The sequence below is a fragment of the Mirounga leonina genome, unplaced genomic scaffold, assembly GCF_011800145.1.
Source record: "Mirounga leonina isolate KUSES-001 unplaced genomic scaffold, KU_Mleo_1.0 Mir_127, whole genome shotgun sequence".
NCBI lineage: Eukaryota > Metazoa > Chordata > Mammalia > Carnivora > Phocidae > Mirounga > Mirounga leonina.
In genome coordinates, this window is record NW_023270316.1 from 14,954,878 (window position 1) to 14,972,258 (window position 17,381).

At 39.5% G+C, this 17,381-nt stretch overlaps 1 protein-coding gene across 1 annotated transcript in view; it reads right to left on the minus strand.

Annotated features, from left to right (window-relative positions):
- CLDN10 (claudin 10) overlaps positions 1-17,381 on the minus strand; it is a 102,955-nt gene that overhangs the window by 24,966 nt on the left and 60,608 nt on the right. The window lies entirely within an intron of this gene.

Here is a 17,381-nt window from a genome sequence, read left to right on the forward strand (position 1 = left end):
GAGGTCACAAATCTGGGCATAAATGACAGAACAAAGACACTGGCTTTCCTGTGGGGTTATTATTTGTCCATTTAAAGTTCTTGCAGTTCTTGGTATGAGCTTTCAGGATTCACTTCTTGCCAAAAGTAACCAAAGATCTAAGACCTATAAATCAGTCCTCTACACTAAAGCTAGTTGCTACCCCTGTGTTTCACATTTTCACTCATTGTGAAGAGTTTCTCAATTCCTCTTTGTCACTTTTTTCTAATATCTATATTTTTTTATTTTAATTCCAGTGTAATTAACATATAGTGTTAATATTAGTTTCAGGTGTACAATATAGAATTCAACAATTCTATACATTGCTCAGTGCTCATCACGGTAAGTGTGCTCTTGTCACTTTTTGTTTTAACCAATGGGTGCGGAATGAAATTAGAAGTGATTAGATGTCTGTGAAGAAAAGAGGAGGTTGGACTATAGAATCATCAAAATTTACATTTGGAAGGACCATTCGAGACCATTAGGACACACTCCACACTCAGCCCAATTATTCTATTTCTTGAGATTTTTTTTTTTAAGATTTTATTTTTGTTTATTTATTTGACAGAGAGACAGTGAGAGAGGGAACACAAGCAGGGGCAGAGGGAGAGGGAGGCTTCCCGCTGAGCAAGGAGCCCGATGCGGGGCTCGATCCCAGAGTCCTGGGATCATGACCTGAACCGAAGGCAGACGCTTAACGACCGAGCCACCCAGGCACGCCCCTTTCTTGAGATTCTTGAGATTCGGTTCATGCTAAAACTTCAGGCCCATGAGGTTCAGTGCATGTGTTCTGGTTTGGTTTTGTATTGTGTTGACAGCCTTTTAGAAAGTTTTTCTGTATAATGAACACAAACTTATCTTTTTCTTTTTTCTTTTTTCTTTTTTTTAAGATTTTATTTACTTGAGAGAGCACAGAGGGAGAGGGAGAAGCAGACCCCTGCTGAGCAGGGAGCCTGATGCAGTGCTCAATCCAAGGACCCCAGGATCATGACCCAAGTGGAAGGCAGATGCTTCACTGCCTGGGCCACCCAGGCGCCCCAAACCTGTCTCTTTTTCTTCCACCCAAATGCCGTCATCTGTGCTGAAACAACACAGGGCAAGTCCTACTCTTGAGCCATGCAACAGCCCAGGGAACTGTGTTGTGTGTGCATGGTCATGTCATGCTTCGTAGGAATGGGAATAGGGTGAAGATGGTGTGCATATGGGTGGGAAGCAGCCATGGTTCCATCTCTATACTGCTCTGGGTCCCACCTTGTCCTGGTGTGTCAAGCTTAAAAACAGTTTGGGAAGCACCTGGCACCCCTCATCTTTCTCATCTTTGCTGCCATTCAAATTGATCACCTTTGACTATTGACTACAAAGTGTCCACTATTCTTTTCTATGATGTGCCTTTTTAACAAGCTTTTATCATCTCGTTTCTTGCCCTCCAGTGTATTTCCACTATTATTTCTCTGCTGTATTCTTTTCTGACTGATATGCCTATTTCTAACCCAGTTTACTATTCAGAAAACACAAAAAGTCATGAACCAGGACATTTCCTATGGAGTTTCCTAAAATTCAAAATTGCACAAATTTTGGTTTTGTACTTTATTTCGAGCCTTGTTTGAGAGTCTCTTTGTGTCTTCCTCCTGGTAGGTACTCACTAGATTCATTGATTCTTTTTTTTTTTCCCCAGACAAAACCCTGAGTCGCTTTTGACACACAGAAAAGTATAGTATTGTGACTCTGAAGACTCAAGCAGTTTCTAATTTTTCAATAGGTTGGTTATAAATTTCATTGTTTGGAAGCAAAAGCTCATTGTTTGTTTTAAAGAAAGAACTATGAAGAATGGTTTGGTGTTTTAGACCAGCCCCTGAATGTTTATCTAACAGATTATATAGCTTTCCCTATTGTACTTAAAAAAAATCCATAAACCCAGGGGTGCCTGGGTGGCTCAGTCAGTTGAGTGGGTGACTCTTGATTTCCACTCAGGTCATGATCCCAGGGTCCTGGGATCGAGCCCCTGGGCAGGCTTCATGCTCAGGGAGAGTCTGCTTGTGGATTCTCTCTCTCCCTCTGCCCCTCCCCTTGCTCATGTGGGCTCACTCTCTCTGTCTCTCTCTAAAATAAATAAATAAATCTTTAAAAAAAAAAAATCCATAAACCCAGATCACCATTGCAACATAGTTTCCAGAGGAAATAAATTCGGAATTCCAACTTAGAACTCCAAGAAAGACTTTCTCTCTCTCTGCTGCATCACCAGACCATTTAAGCCCAGAATCTCTAGGGGTAGCTCTGGGAGTGAGTTTTCCAAAGCTTCTAATGTATAATCAGGCTGGGAACCACAGCTCTGACTGGTTGAGATGCATATATATGCATATAAATTGTTAATTTAGTAAAGCAGATGGTGTGCATTATAGAGAGAAAGAATATTAATCTCTTGGTTGAAAACTTTGAAAAAAGAAATATTCTTTTACTGTAGAGACTATAGCCCACAATTTCAACTTCAAAGGGGTTGAAAATACCTTAAGGGATCCATAAATTAAGACCTGGATGACAGCACTATTAGCTCCTTTGCTCACTGAAACAGACTAGGGTCGTCACGCCTGTGGATTTGATTCATTTCTTTTACTTTTATCCTTTGTCCGTTGTATGAGGTTGGACAACCTAAACTCTTTTCTTTTTCTTCCCTGGCACCTACGGCATAATTGCCAAAAAGTTCTGTTTTAGAGCCCACAAATGCCTGACCAAAAGATGAAAATGTTAACTTCCTTTAGTCCCTAAAGAATATTATGTGATGAGTCAAGCATTTATTTTAAAATGTCTTCTGTCGTAAGCATTTCAAAACCTGTTTAGTCAGAAGAAACCGGAGTATAGTACAGACAACAACGTAATTCAACATAAGAATATCTAAAAAATGAAAACAGGCTGAATAGAGATTTTTTAAAATCTCTAAATAAATGGCCTGTTTCACTTTAAGATTATAGAGTCCCAAATAACCTTTGCAGTTAATCTGCAAACCCATTTACAGAGTACCTTTCCACTGATAAATGTTTCCTTATTTTCTTTAGGATTCAGTTCACTGAAATTTTTATTTAATTGTTTGTGACAATCTACCCTTAATTTGAATATAAGGTGAATACAGTTAGAAAGTTACTTCTCCAAACTATTCAGAGTAACATCTTAATTAACAATAATCTGGTCTTTACAAAAAAACTGTAGATTTTTTCCAAAATGAAAATGCTAATTTATCTATAAATTAATAAATCTGACATGGAGACAGCTAACGTCCTGAAATATATTCTGAACCTTTCCACTTTTGAGACCCAAACCACTGAGATTGGCATTGGAAGTTATTTCTTTGGCATTATTATGGTTATTAAGAAAAAATAGAGGACCCCCCCCCCAGGGTTGTTCAATAGGAGTGAAACCAGCTTAGCCGACTGAACGGGAGATTTGCAGAAATTCTTGAGATTCAACTCACCTGCCAAACAACACAGGTGTGCCTCTTAACAACTCAAGGATTTTCTAGGCATCAAATTTGGTTTCAGTATACATTAGCTCCTTCCTAGATTCCAGTGAGGTGGGTGCTGCTAATCAGGTGGGAAGAAACTGAAGTCCTGATAAATATAGTATTAACTAAAAAAACAACTACCCAGGAGCCAAATAATGTTACACCATGTTAGAGAAGACATTAATGCCGATACTAAGAGAGTAAAATAGCGTATCTGTGTTGTTTTTCCTTCCATTTTCCCTAAGACTCTGTTTATCTTAATGCTCTACACTAATTCTATGATATTTATAATCTCCTTAGCATGAAAGCTACAGAGTGATAGAGTATTATGGGAATGAACACTCGTGCTCATCATTGCATCATTAATCATCTGCTTGTGTGTATATATGTATATATATATAATTTTTCTGCAAATTATGAGGAAACAGTGTTTTTATTTTGGCACTTGGTATCCTCTGAGGCTGTACTGTATCAGAATGTTTCAATGGGGGACGCCTGGGCGGCTCAGTTGTTGAAGTGTCTGCCTTTGGCTCAGGTGCTGATCCCAGGGTCCTGGGATCGAGCCTCATCCGGCTCCCTGCTCAGCGGGGAGTCTGCTTCTCCCTCTCCCTCTGCCTGTCTCCCTAGCTTGTGTTCTCTCTCTCTCTGAAGTAAATAAAAATCTTTAAAAAAAAATTCACTTAAAAATAACGAACAATGTCCCAGGCAATGCTGATTCATTGTGTCATAGTTGGTGTCTGGAACACTTTTCTTAAAATGGATTTGTGTTTGGGGCACCTGGGTGGCTCGGTCGTTAAGCATCTGCCTTCGGCTCAGGTCGTGATCCCAGGGTCCTGGGATCAAGCCCCTCTTTTCCTGGTTCAAAGCAACAGCTGTTTTCTATGTTCGATTTAGGGTTTGTAAAGAATTAATAAAAAGATCTAAAGAACAAAGTTGATGTCATGTTTTGCCCGTGATTATTACAAACTGCCACACCTCTAGGATTTGGGACATAAATCTTTCTGACAAACAAATATGCCCTAAGTCAACGACTTCCCCACCATGCAATTCATCCACATATGTAATCCTAAAGAGCTAAGCAATGTTTTGTTTTCCAATCAAAACACTGTGTGAAAGATTATATTGTAATTTTTTGACATGGTACATAAAGCAGCCAGTGAAATTTGTTTAAGCAACCTGAATGATATTCTGTCTGTTTCTAGATTTTGTATACCGTCGAGGAGAAAAGCAAATAATAAAACTCCATTATCCTCATGTTAATTTCCAGATGAGAGGAATAGTATCAAATAAATTAAAGCACCGATGTTATGTAGAAGACATGAATAGACATTTCTGCAAAGAAGACATCCAAATGGCCAACAGACACATGAAAAAAGTGCTCAACATCACTCGGCATCAGGGAAATCCAAATCAAAACCACAGTGAAATACCACCTCACACCAGTCAGAATGGCTAAAATTCATAAGTCAGGAAATGACAGATGTTGGCGAGGATGTGGAGAAAGGGGAACCCTCCTACACTGTTGGTGGGAATGCAAGCTGGTGCAGCCACTCTGGAAAACAGTCTGGAGGTTCCTCAGAAAGCTGAAAATAAGCTACCCTATGACCCAGCAATTGCTCTACTGGGTATTTACCCCAAAGATACAAATGTAGTGATCTGAAGGGGTATGTGCACCCCGATGTTTATAGCAGCAATGTCCACAATAGCCAAACTATGGAAAGAGCCCAGATGTCCATCAGCAGATGAATGAATAAAGAAGATGTGTACACACACACACACACACACACATGGAATATTATGCAGCCATCAAAAAATGAAATCTTGCCATTTGCAACAACGTGGATGGAACTAGAGAGTATTATGCTAAGCAAAATAAGTCAATCAGAGGAAGACAAGTATCATATGACCTCACTGATATGAGGAATTTGAGAAAGAAGGCAGAGGATTATAGGGGAAGGGAGGGAAAAATGAAACAAGATGAAACCAGAGAGGGAGACAACCCGTAAGAAACTCTTAATCTCAGGAAACAAACTGAGGGCTGCTGGGGTGGAGGGGGGTGGGAGGGATGGGGTGGCTGGGTGATGGACACTGGGGAGGGTATGTGTTGTGGTGAGTGCTGGGTGTTGTGTAAGACTGATGAATCACAGACCTGTACCCCTGAAACAAATAATGCATTATGTTAATTAAAAATTAAAATTAATTAATTAATTAATTAAAAAAAACACCAATGTTATAAAACTGTATATACAGTATTATGGGCATTCGATGAATAGTCATTGAATTTAGTTTATTGGTCAAAAAGGACAACTTACAGTATTGGATGGAATGTTAAGCATACTCTCAAAAACTATCTATAAATGTCTATTTTTTATTCATTCTTTCAAGTAAATGAAGAGAAAGTCATATTCCTTCAAATTATAATCTTGCAATAAATATGGGGCCTTAGTTTATACTTAAAATGATCAACTTAATCCTCAAATAATTGCTTTTTTTGTCTCTTAAAATCCATTTGTATATACATATATGAATAATATATTCATCATTAAAATTTTTTTCTATAGATGGTTTGGAATCACACAATATGAAATTAGGAAAATGCAGTATGTTTTTTCATTTGTTGGTTTTGCTGGGGGTTTTTTGTTTTGTTTTGTTTTTTTAGTAATCTCTACACCCAACATGGGACTTGAACTCACAACCCCGAGATCAAGAGTCACATGCCTGGAATGCCTGGCTGGCTCAGTCTGCAGAGCACATGACTCTTGATCTCGGGGTTTTAAGTTCAAGCCCCACATTGGGTGTAGAGATTACTCAAAAATAAAAAAATCTTGGGGCACCTGGGTGGTTCAGTCAGTTAAGCCTCTGCCTTCAGTTCAGGTCCTGATCTCATGGTTCTGGGATCAAGCCCAGCATCTCCAGCTCCCTGCTCAGTGGGGAGTCTGCTTCTCCCTCCCCAATCCCCAGCTAGTGCTCTCTCTCACTCTCAAATAAATAAATAAATAAATAAACAAATAAAGATCTTCAAAAAATTTTTTTAAAAATTTAAAAATCTTAAAAAAAAGAGTTGCATGCTCAACCAACTGAGCCCCCCAGGTACCCCTGCTTTGCTCTGTTTGTAAGCTGAGTTGACTACCTATAATCTAGTGAGAATTGCTACTTGGCAACTTGACTCACAGATTAGGATCACCAATTTCTTGTATCCTTTTTCCTAACACCCAATTAATTTTAACTTTCAAGACACTTGGTTTTACTGATTTAGGGGAAACCAAGCTCAACTCTAAGTAGCATACATCTCCACAATCCTCCCTAGTTTAAATGGCACTCTTCTCATCACCTGGAAAGCTCTAGCTGACTCTCAGTCTCAGGGCAGGTGACTTCTCAAAAGGGTGGATGTTAGACCCCCATATATATACTAGTGCTTGCTTAACCTAACCAGTGAACAAATGTGAATGGGGGTCTTTAGTGATTATGGCTTTAAAAAAACAACAACTATGGTTATGATTATGACTCTTACTTTACAGCTTTTTTAAAAAATTATTTACTGAACATAGCATACGTATTTCTAGTAGTACAGTATTTTATTTCTGGCCAAGCAGGGCCAAAGATGAACCACATTTGTGACATTTTAAAACTGACTTTTAAAGCACATACATTCATATTCTAAATCAAATAATCCTTACATAGATGAAATAATGGAGCTGGAATACAATCACATCCTCCTCCTGCCCTAATTCCTATGGTTGTAAAGTAACAAACAGAATATCATTCTTACAGATGAAAAACATAAAGTCAGTGCAATGTTGGAAGTTTTTTGTCGTGTTTTGGTTTTTTATCATCGTACTCGGGTGCAATGTATGAAAACAGCCCTGGACCGGCATTTCAAGGACCTGGCACCCAGTCCCAGCTCTGTCACTACTTTGTTAATTTACGTTTACTTTGGCCCATTGTGAATGGGCTGAAGAGATTCTGTAGAATTGTGCCTGGCTACTAAACACAGAAGGAGGAAATAAAAAATTCAGTAGGAGAATACTGTTTCCTCCTTCCCTGCAAACAGTGTCGACAAAGGGAAAATAAGAAGGAATGGGAGAGTCAAAGGGAAAGAGGAATAGGAGAGAAAGAAAGGTTCAAACGGAACACAAATGGCTAGAGTGTGATGCAGTTGTGGTCCATCCACATGGGGAACCAGCAGGTGAGTTAGAATCACCGAGAAATCTTCCTCACCGCTCCAGGGATTTACCCTTCATTCTCAAATTTCACTTACCTTTTGCTCATCCTTACCCCAGCTGCCCACTCCCCCCTACTCATGGTCACTTGCTTATATTTGCCTCTTTAATGGGAAGCAAAGAACAGTGGCCTACAGCCTGGTCATTCCAAATTCCTCCCTGTCCCAAATGTTAGGAGGGAAAGGCCAAGCGAGTTTCAGTTTTATGGGCAAACAGCCTGATTCCCTTAGATCTATGCTAGGGCATTGGTGTCAATGTTTATTCTCACGGCTGGAATTAAGTAATTTGTAGAAGGTCCCACAGCAGATTAATGCTGCAACCAGGCTTATCATGCACAGCTGCTGAGTTCTCATTGTGTGGGAGTGGCCGAGGGGTCACAGTGCCACGGGGTTATTCCACACGTTCCAAATCCCACACTTGTCAACTGCAAGGACCTTCCTATGCCCGTGGTTGTGAACAAGCTTTATTAAACATAACACACTCAAAAGAGCCTAAGTGCCCAAACCTCCAAACTTTACTTTTTTTTTTAAGATTTTATTTATTAGAGAGAGAGAAAACCTCCAAGGTTTAAAAGGATTGCATATCGCTTCCAATTCTAAATAAAAAGTGTCATAGGTAGTAAAGTGATATTGTCAGTGTCCACGGAAAAACACAATATTCCAACAAACACGAAATTTAACTCGATTACTCAAGCTCTTAAGTTAGAGGTTTGATGATATTTTTACAGGTAACAAAGGGAGCCAACTTTAAGAATATCATTTTTCGGGCGCCTGGGTGGCTCAGTTGGTTAAGCGACTGCCTTCGGCTCAGGTCATGATCCTGGAGTCCCTGGATCGAGTCCCGCATCAGGCTCCCTGCTCGGCAGGGAGTCTGCTTCTCCCTCTGACCCTCCTCCCTCTCATGCTCTTCTGTCTCTCATTCTCTCTGTCTCAAATAAATAAATAAAATCTTTAAAAAAAAAAAAAAGAATATCATTTTTCATTCAGAAGCACTAGCCAGCACCTAATCTTTGTTCAGCTTTTTCCGATATTTTCAAATATGCCATGTGTTTTCTATCTAATCCAGACTAACAACTAAGAGGTAGTGTTCTGTAACTTAATATATATCCTGCTGGATTTCAGTGGTAGACAGTTCTTAAAGGCAAATGTTTGTTAAAGGATCAAGATTATCCTTTGAAAGCTGAATAAGAACCAAAAGAATCATAAGCATTTGAGCTCAAAATAATGAGCATCTTCTTATTTTCACAGTTTTCCTTAAAAAAAAAAAAAAAAGGAATATGCAAGAGTTGTCATGATAATATTCTGGAAAAGTAGAAAATATAACATCAAGAAGAAATTAAGCCATCTCGTAGTTAGCTTTTCTTACCTATTTACCTTTATATATTATTAAGGCCCTTATATAATGCAATAGCCTTCTTCCGGCTGCACAGTTTCTGACTGAAATTTTTAACTTTTATTATAAAATCAGATTCATTTTCTAAACAAATTTATTTCAGTATATGAGTTTTATACCAGTGACTGTGGCAAGCCTTTAAAAGTCATGTACCAACTGGAAAATGGTCATTTCAGAGAAGACATACTGAAAAAATGTTATATTCCCAAATGTCTCAATATAAATAGTGAATGCAAAAACAGATTCAAAATGCAATCTTATCACCAGCCCCCTCAGTCTCTCTTCCGTATTGTTATAGGATGTGTTCGTGTCTTTGACTCTTCATACCCTCCATTCTCACATGGCTATCCTTAAACATTTTTGGTAGTTGATTGATCTGGCTTCTCATTGAAAAGCAAGACAAAATTTGGCATCATCCAACAAGGTGAGTATTTTATTTTACTTTATTTTTAAGATTTTATTTATTCATTTGAGACAAAGAGATACAGAGAGAGAGAGAGCATGAGCAGGGAGAGAGACAGAGGGAGAAGGAGAAAAAGCCAGAAGCCCAGATGTGGGGCTCGATCCCAGGACCCTGGGATCATGACCTGGGCTGAAGGCAGATACTTGACCATCTGAGCCACCCAGCCGCCCCAACAAGTTGAGTATTTTAAAAGCATCTTCTTGGTAGAATCTACAGGGAATGAAATCAAAGGGGCTTAGGGGTGTTGCCATAAGGGGTATAACAAGGGTGTTGGCTATAGCAAGGATAGAGGAAAATGAGGAGTCATGGGCCCCCCAAATCCAGAAAAGAAATGTGGTCTGGGCTGTGCCCTAAAGATGATGAGATTAGATCTTAGAGTCACAAAAGGAGGAAGCGGGACTTCTCCTTCAGCATGGGAATCTCTAGATGAGTACACACATCGACCTTGCTATTGGATGGTGTGCATAATGAAGGGAAGTCTGGGCCAGGCATAAGCAGAACTCAGTGTGATAAATTATAGCACTCTGTGATAACCTAAGAAGGGTAAGGACAAGCACTTGTTGGTAATTCTTAGAAATAATTTAGCAACGGGGGCGCCTGGGTGGCTCAGTTGGTTCAGCGACTGCCTTGGGCTCAGGTCATGATCCCGGAGTCCCGCGATCGAGTCCCACATTGGGCTCCCTGCTCGGCGGGGAGTCTGGTTCTCCCTCTAACCCTACCCCCTCTTGCGCTCTCTCTCTCACTCTCTCTCTCTCTCTCTCAAATAAATAAATAAAATCTTTAAAAAAAAAGTTTTAAAAAAGAAATAATTTAGCAACGGGTCTTAGATTTGTAATTAAATGAAAACTGGAAATAATGCTTGGTTCTCATTGTCCTGTTGGTTCCTTATCCACATGCAGCTGGCAATGTCATTGTAGACCGGTGCATAAATAGGGACCATGAATTTAGCTTTTGCTCTCATTTAGTGCTACTTGCATGTTGCCATTGGAGGATATAGTTGTCTGAGTCCTAGTTCATAGTCCTCAGTGTCTAATCAATTCACAAATAAAGTTTGAGTGATTCTCTACTCATACATAGTTGGTTTCATTCTGAGGGCTAGAAGCCAATCAAAATAGTGTTTCCCCTAGATAAGTGTTCATTTTTACTTCCACCAGCAAATTACCAGACAGTTAGGGACTATAGATAGAGAAGCCAGTTATAGAAGCAAGAGTAAGCTCATAAATGCATAGGATTTTCAGATTTGGAAGTGCCATCTGTGGAGTGAGGTTCTGCCTTAATCTATACCTCTTAAGGACAGAATTTGGCTAAGGGGATTTCTGTTAAGTAAGAAATATCTATAGTACGTTACTACCATTGAAAAAATTACTTCCTTGGGGCACCTGCCTGGCTCATGAGTCTGTAGAGCATGTGAGTCTTGATCTTGGGGTCATGAGTTCAAGTCCCACATTGGGTGTAGAGATTACTTTAAAAAAATAATAATAATAAAAAGAAAAAATGACTTCCTCTTTGCACTTCCATTTCCATAACTTGCATGTAGGAAGCCCACCAGAACTTCAGCACACCTTTGGCATATCATTTCCCTGAGAAAATGTATCCAAGTCATGGTGAGATTCAACCTCAAGGAAGAGCTGAGATCACCAGTCATATGGCTTCTTGCATGTGAGAACAGGCATACGTACTGGGTATTTAAAATGTGAACAATTCCAGCTGTGATCAAAACAAAACAAAACAAAACCCCCCTGATTCACTATTAACAACCCACAAACAAGGTCTGAACTGTATTACTTCACTAATTGTTCTTTGAGCCGTGGTAGAATGGAAATACACCCTAAAATTAGAAGATTGTAAACAAACTGGGTTTTTTAAATCCCATTTAATGTTTAATTTTAAAATGCCTATCTTAATTTGATTTGGCTACCCAAAATAGAAAAACGTTGGCTCCAACTTAGTCTGGCTCTTCTCTGAAACTACTCTTTAAGATGCAAAAGGTTCTTAATTAGCACTCACACAATGGGACTTAATTCATATGCATATGCCACAGAAATAATGTTTCTGCATTAAATTACAGCAGCTGTGAAATTTAAATACAACTAGGAGCCGGAGAATTTTGTGAAATACTGTACTATATTTCATGAGAAATTTGCGCCCTCTTTTGGATAAAAATTGTTAAGACATTTAAATGTGCACTTTAAAAATTCGTAATCAATGCTTAAAAATAAACACAGTTTTGTTTCAAAGACCGTGGGAAAGAAGGAGAAAGAACAGATGTTAAAGACATGGTAAAGACAATATTAGCAGAGCTGCAAGGCAAAGATTTTGCCACTGCAAGGCAAAAATGGCCATATGAAGGATCCAGCGTTAGGAATCTATAGTTTTCTTTAAATCAAAATGTGTTTGGGATTTTTGCCTTCTGTTAAATGACAAAGTAATGTTTCTTAGGACCAGTCTTCTCTAGAAAATAGTGGTAAGCACTTAACTTCCTCTGGAGACTATAATTTTTGTATGGGTAGGGACAAATTGTCCCTTGGGTGATCTTTCTGCCTGGATGAAGCAGATATCAAGGAGTTGTTTCTTTCAGATTTAGGGAAATATACAAATGCATTTAAAGATACCTTGGGGGACATTCTGAAATTTTTCTTCATTTTTCTTGTTCAACCAAGCATCTCAGTAGAGTTGTCTATCATCATGATCTCTCTCTCTCTCCACCATCGCATTGACTTCTCAAGCCAATGTAATCCAGTTTCCTTTCTCTCTCCAGTGAAACACCACAAGCCATGGGGCCAAGTGGCTTCATACAATGGGATTTAGTAGATATTCCCCATTCCTTATGTTGCTTGACTTTTTTGCACATTTTGACACAGTTGCCCAGTTCCTCCTTTGTGAAATACTTTCTTCCTTTGGTCCCTATAACCCTATTCTCACTTCTGTTTCTCTGCCTGTCCATGGTTCTTTGTCTATCTCCTGCTTAAGGCTGGCATCCCCAGCATTCTGTGCTTGGCACTTATCCCTTTGCACATCATACCCTTTTGCTAGGCAAACTAGTGGCTCCAGGATGGAATTCCTTGACCCAGTCCTGATTTCCACTCCCTCTTGGGCACCTCCTTTCTCTTGGGAGCTCATAGGTACTGCAAACTCACTATGTCCAAAATCCACTCCTCTTCACCTCAGCTTTCCTCTCCTTCCCACCTCCCCCCTTCTTCCTTCTATATTCTCTATCCTGACTGATGGAATGATATTTGTCTACCCACTCTCTCCAGCAAGTCATGATTCATTATTTTTTAAAGATTTATTTATTTATTTTAGGGGGAGGGGCAGAGGGAGAGAGAGAATCCTAAGCAGACTCTGTGCTAAGCATGGAGCCTGACAGGGGGACTCGATCTCACAACCCTGAGATTAAGACCTAAGCCGAAACCAAGAGTCAGACGCTTAAGCGACTAAGGCACCCAGGCACCCCGGTCATGATTCATTGTGAGTCATGTTGGACCCCTCACTTCTCTGTACTCCACATCACCCCATCTGGCTGACTCTATTCCTAAACCATCTCTTGAATCATTCTCACCTCTCCAGGCCCACATGACTCTTCCTGATCCAGGCCTTTACCTCTTCCACTGACTATCACAATGGCCTACTAACTGGTCTCCCTGCCTCTTGCCTCACCCCTCTAAGCCACCAGCCATATGACTCCCCAGGTGACTTTCCTGAAAGATAAATCTGATCATTTCTCTTTTAAAGCCCTTTACTGGTTTTCCAGCACCCACAGTGTGAAATGCATGTATTTTATTATGACATACAACATACCCCAGGATCTGCTGCCCATCTCCTGCCACATTGGACTTCGGAATACTCTGTTGGGATTATACCAAAACCACTTCACAGTGTTCCTCTGCCCACAAAACTCTTTTCTCCTCCAGCAGGCCAGGTGTGAGAGCTACTCTCCATTCTTCTTGGTGGCATGCTTCCATTGTTGCATCTACTACACAGAATTGGAGTTTTTTACCTATTTTTCCACTGGACTATAAACTCTTTGAGAGTAAACACAATCTGATTCATCTTCATTGTGGTTTTTATTATAACCATATTGGCTACCATTCATTGAATGCCAGGAGAAAAAAAAACACTAAGGTTTAGAGATATTAAGTGAACTGCTCAAAGCCATGTGCCCAGTTAGTTGCAGAGCTGTGACTTAATCCTGGGGTTTTTAGGTCTAAAATCTGTGCTCTTTGGGGCACCTGGGTGGCTCAGTTGTTAAACATCTGCCTTCGGCTCAGGTCATAATCCCAGGGTCCTGGGATCGAGCCCTGCATTGGGCTCCCTGCTGAGCAGGAAGCCTGCTTCTCCCTCTCCCTCTCCCACTCCCCCTGCTTGTGTTCCCTCTCTCGCTGTCTCTCTCTCTGTCAAATAAATAAATAAAATCTTAAAAAAAATTAAAAAAATAAAATCTGTGTTCTTTTAAAAATAATGCACTACAAATTGGATGTTTCTTAGTAATATTGCTATTACCAACAATGAGTACCATAATTATTTCTGTGAATCAAGAATTCTATGAAATGCTTTATATAATAATCAGTTTCTGAAGAATAGAGAATTGATTTCATTTCAATTCTTTAAGTTTGATACAAATAGTTTCTTTTAAAAAAATTTACTAAAGGGCGCCTGGGTGGCTCAGTCGGTTAAGCGACTGCCTTCGGCTCAGGTCATGATCCTGGAGTCCCTGGATCGAGTCCCGCATCGGGCTCCCTGCTCGGCAGGGAGTCTGCTTCTCCCTCTGACCCTCCCCCCTCTCGTGTGCTCTCTCTCTCATTCTCTCTCTCAAATAAATAAATAAAATCTTAAAAAAAAAATTTACTAAAGACATTCATAAATTTTACATAAATTTGACAGTATAGTTAAACAGGTGGACCAGATGACCCAAAATCTCCTTTCCAACATCTGTGATTCTACAAACATTTTCCTTCTTTTGACTTAAAAAAGTCTTTCATAAATTTATTTTATTAACAAGCTATCCTGGCAATAGCTCATATGGTTATAACAACATGAGTTTTTTTTCTTTCCTATTGAGAGAAAAAAACCAACAAACCCTACTGTTTCTGTGTTTTTTTATGTTACCTAACAGATGCTGTGAATTGCTGAGGATATGATTGGAAATAAAAAGGAAATACAGTTTAGTTGTCATAGAGTTTAAAATATAGTAGAGATTACACATTAATGATCCCTCCAGTGACCATACAATTATGAGCTGAATCAAATGCTCATGAATAAAGGACTACTGTACTCTGAAGCTATATAACAAAGAACTTGATCTGTGCTCTGTGTCAGGGAGAATGTCTCTGAGGAAGTGAGCTGGGTCTGAGGCTTGATGAAGGAGGTGGAATACTCAGGTGTGGTGTAGGGGGAGAGCCTTGCAGACACAACCAGCAGTCTGTGTAAGGACCTGTGATAGGAAAAAGTCAGAAGGAGGTGAGTGTGGAGGGAGGCATCACGCTGGGGCTAACTATCAGCACCCCTGGGTATTTATCCTTCACTTGGATTGACTATAGACCTGAACTTTGCTCCATTCTTTGGGGCTGCCCAAAGACAGCATGGCCCCTGCAGCTAAGATCTAGGTCTTCCATGTCTTTGTATCTCACAGGGTGTACAGATCGTGAATGCTCAATGAATACTTCTTAATTTATTTGACCTAAGGTTCTTCCCTTTTACCTTCTTATACCTCTATAACTGGAAGATACTCAAAAATACCAACCTGATTTATTTTTTAATGGATTGAACAAATTAAAAATAGTCTCAGCAGAAAGCAATTCTGAAAAATAGTATTAGGAAAGTGGTGTATCTAAAAGATCACTGGAAGACCAATTCTTTCTCTTAAAATCTACTTTCCTTTTTCTCCACATTTTCTTATGAAAAGGCATAGATATATAGCAATGTTGAAAGAATTGTACAGTGATCACCCATTGCTATGGATTGAATCGTGTCCCCTCCTAAAATTCATATGTTGAAGCCCTAACCTTCAATGTGACTATATTTGGAGAAAGGGCTTTTAGGGGGTAATAAAAGATAGAAGAGTTCATAAGAGTGGGCCCTAATCTGATGGAATTGGTGGCCTTAAGAAGAAGAAGAGTGGAGCGCCTGGGTGGCTCAATCGATTAAGCGTCTGACACTTGATTTCCACTCAGGTCATGATCTCAACAGGGTCCTGGGATCAGGCCTAAGTCAGGCTCCCCTGACAGCATGGAGTCTGCTTGAGTTTCTCTCCTCTGCCCCACCCCTGTCCTGCCACTTGCACGCTCCTCTAAAGTAAATCAATCAATCAATCAATCAATCAATCTTAAAAAGAGAGAGAATTATAAGGGAGAGAAAATACATTTACAGTACTATAATGGATTTATTGAAAGAACCTGCACATATGTGGACTTGCACAGTTTAAACCCTGTTGCTCAAGGGTCAACTGTATATACAAATATTGAATCATTACGTTGTACACCTGAAACTAGTATAACGTTATATGTCAAATAAAACTGAATTAAAGGGCGCCTGGGTGGCTCAGATGGTTAAGCGTCTGCCTTCGGCTCAGGTCATGATCCCAGGGTCCTGGGATCGAGTCCCGCATCGGGCTCCCGGCTCAGCGGGGAGCCTGCTTCTCCCTCTGACCCTCTCCCCTCTCATGCTGTTTCTCTCTTGCTCGCTCTCTAAAAAATAAATAAAATCTTTTAAAAAAAATAAAAAATAAAAATAAAAATAAATAAAAAAACTGAATTAAAAAAGAAGAGAGGAAGAAAAAAGAAAGAAGAAAGAAAAGTCATTTTTAGACTGTTTCTATTACAATCGGGGGTTGTAAAGATTAGTGAGTTTCAGGGAAACACTTTAGTAAAACATACAGACAGAACAGTCAAAAAATATATGGTATGAGATAGCTGATAAACACAAGGTGTTTTCCTTGCACATCTGCGTAGCAAGTATTCCTCCCAGTATAAAAGCTTACAACCAGTGTATTAACATTCTCCTTTATGTGATTTGACATTTAGTCTCTGCACTCATGAAGGTGGCAAGAAACCAACTGCTTCCGTAGACCAAATACACTCGGGCAGGTGAGAGGAACAATGGATGTCAGTCTTTCTTCGCAGCCTCCGCTAAGCTTGCCAACCCAGGTGAATTTGCCTGCTCTTGATTCCAGTAATTCAATAGCTTCTTTCCTTCCGGTAGGGATTGCCTGGCCACTTATTGCCTGCCTTGAGTCTTTGTCCCATGCCATTCACCAATGTTGTGGTTTAAACACAAAGAATTTTAACATCCTTCACATCCCAAAATAAACAGCAGCTCTAGAAATGTCATAGGGCTTTCACTGCGCAGGAAACGGATTTAAATAATTCATGGGGCATTGTGAAAACTTTCTGATGCGCTCTCTTCCCTCCAGTTTCAAGAATAAACAAGTATGAGTGTTTGGAAATGTGAACTGAGTAACGAACTTTCTAGTTGGTGTTGGTGCACATTAAAAATCATATGAATGTGGCCTGGTGTTTTAGTATGTGAAATTTAGATACTCTGAGTATCTTTTTTTTTTTTTTTAAGTATAACAAACTCAGTGTTTTAAATAATAAAAGTGACCTTCCATAAGAATTATATTGGATTTGACTCTAGGATAATTTACAATGTTTTTCTTACCATAATTATTAAAAGCAGTATCAAGTGATCAGATATGTAATAAGCTAGTTTTGAGGGACAGCAATCTTTTGCTAAACCAAGAAACAATAATGTTAAACAAATAACAGAAAAATGTTGAAACAAATAATAGAAAAATAGA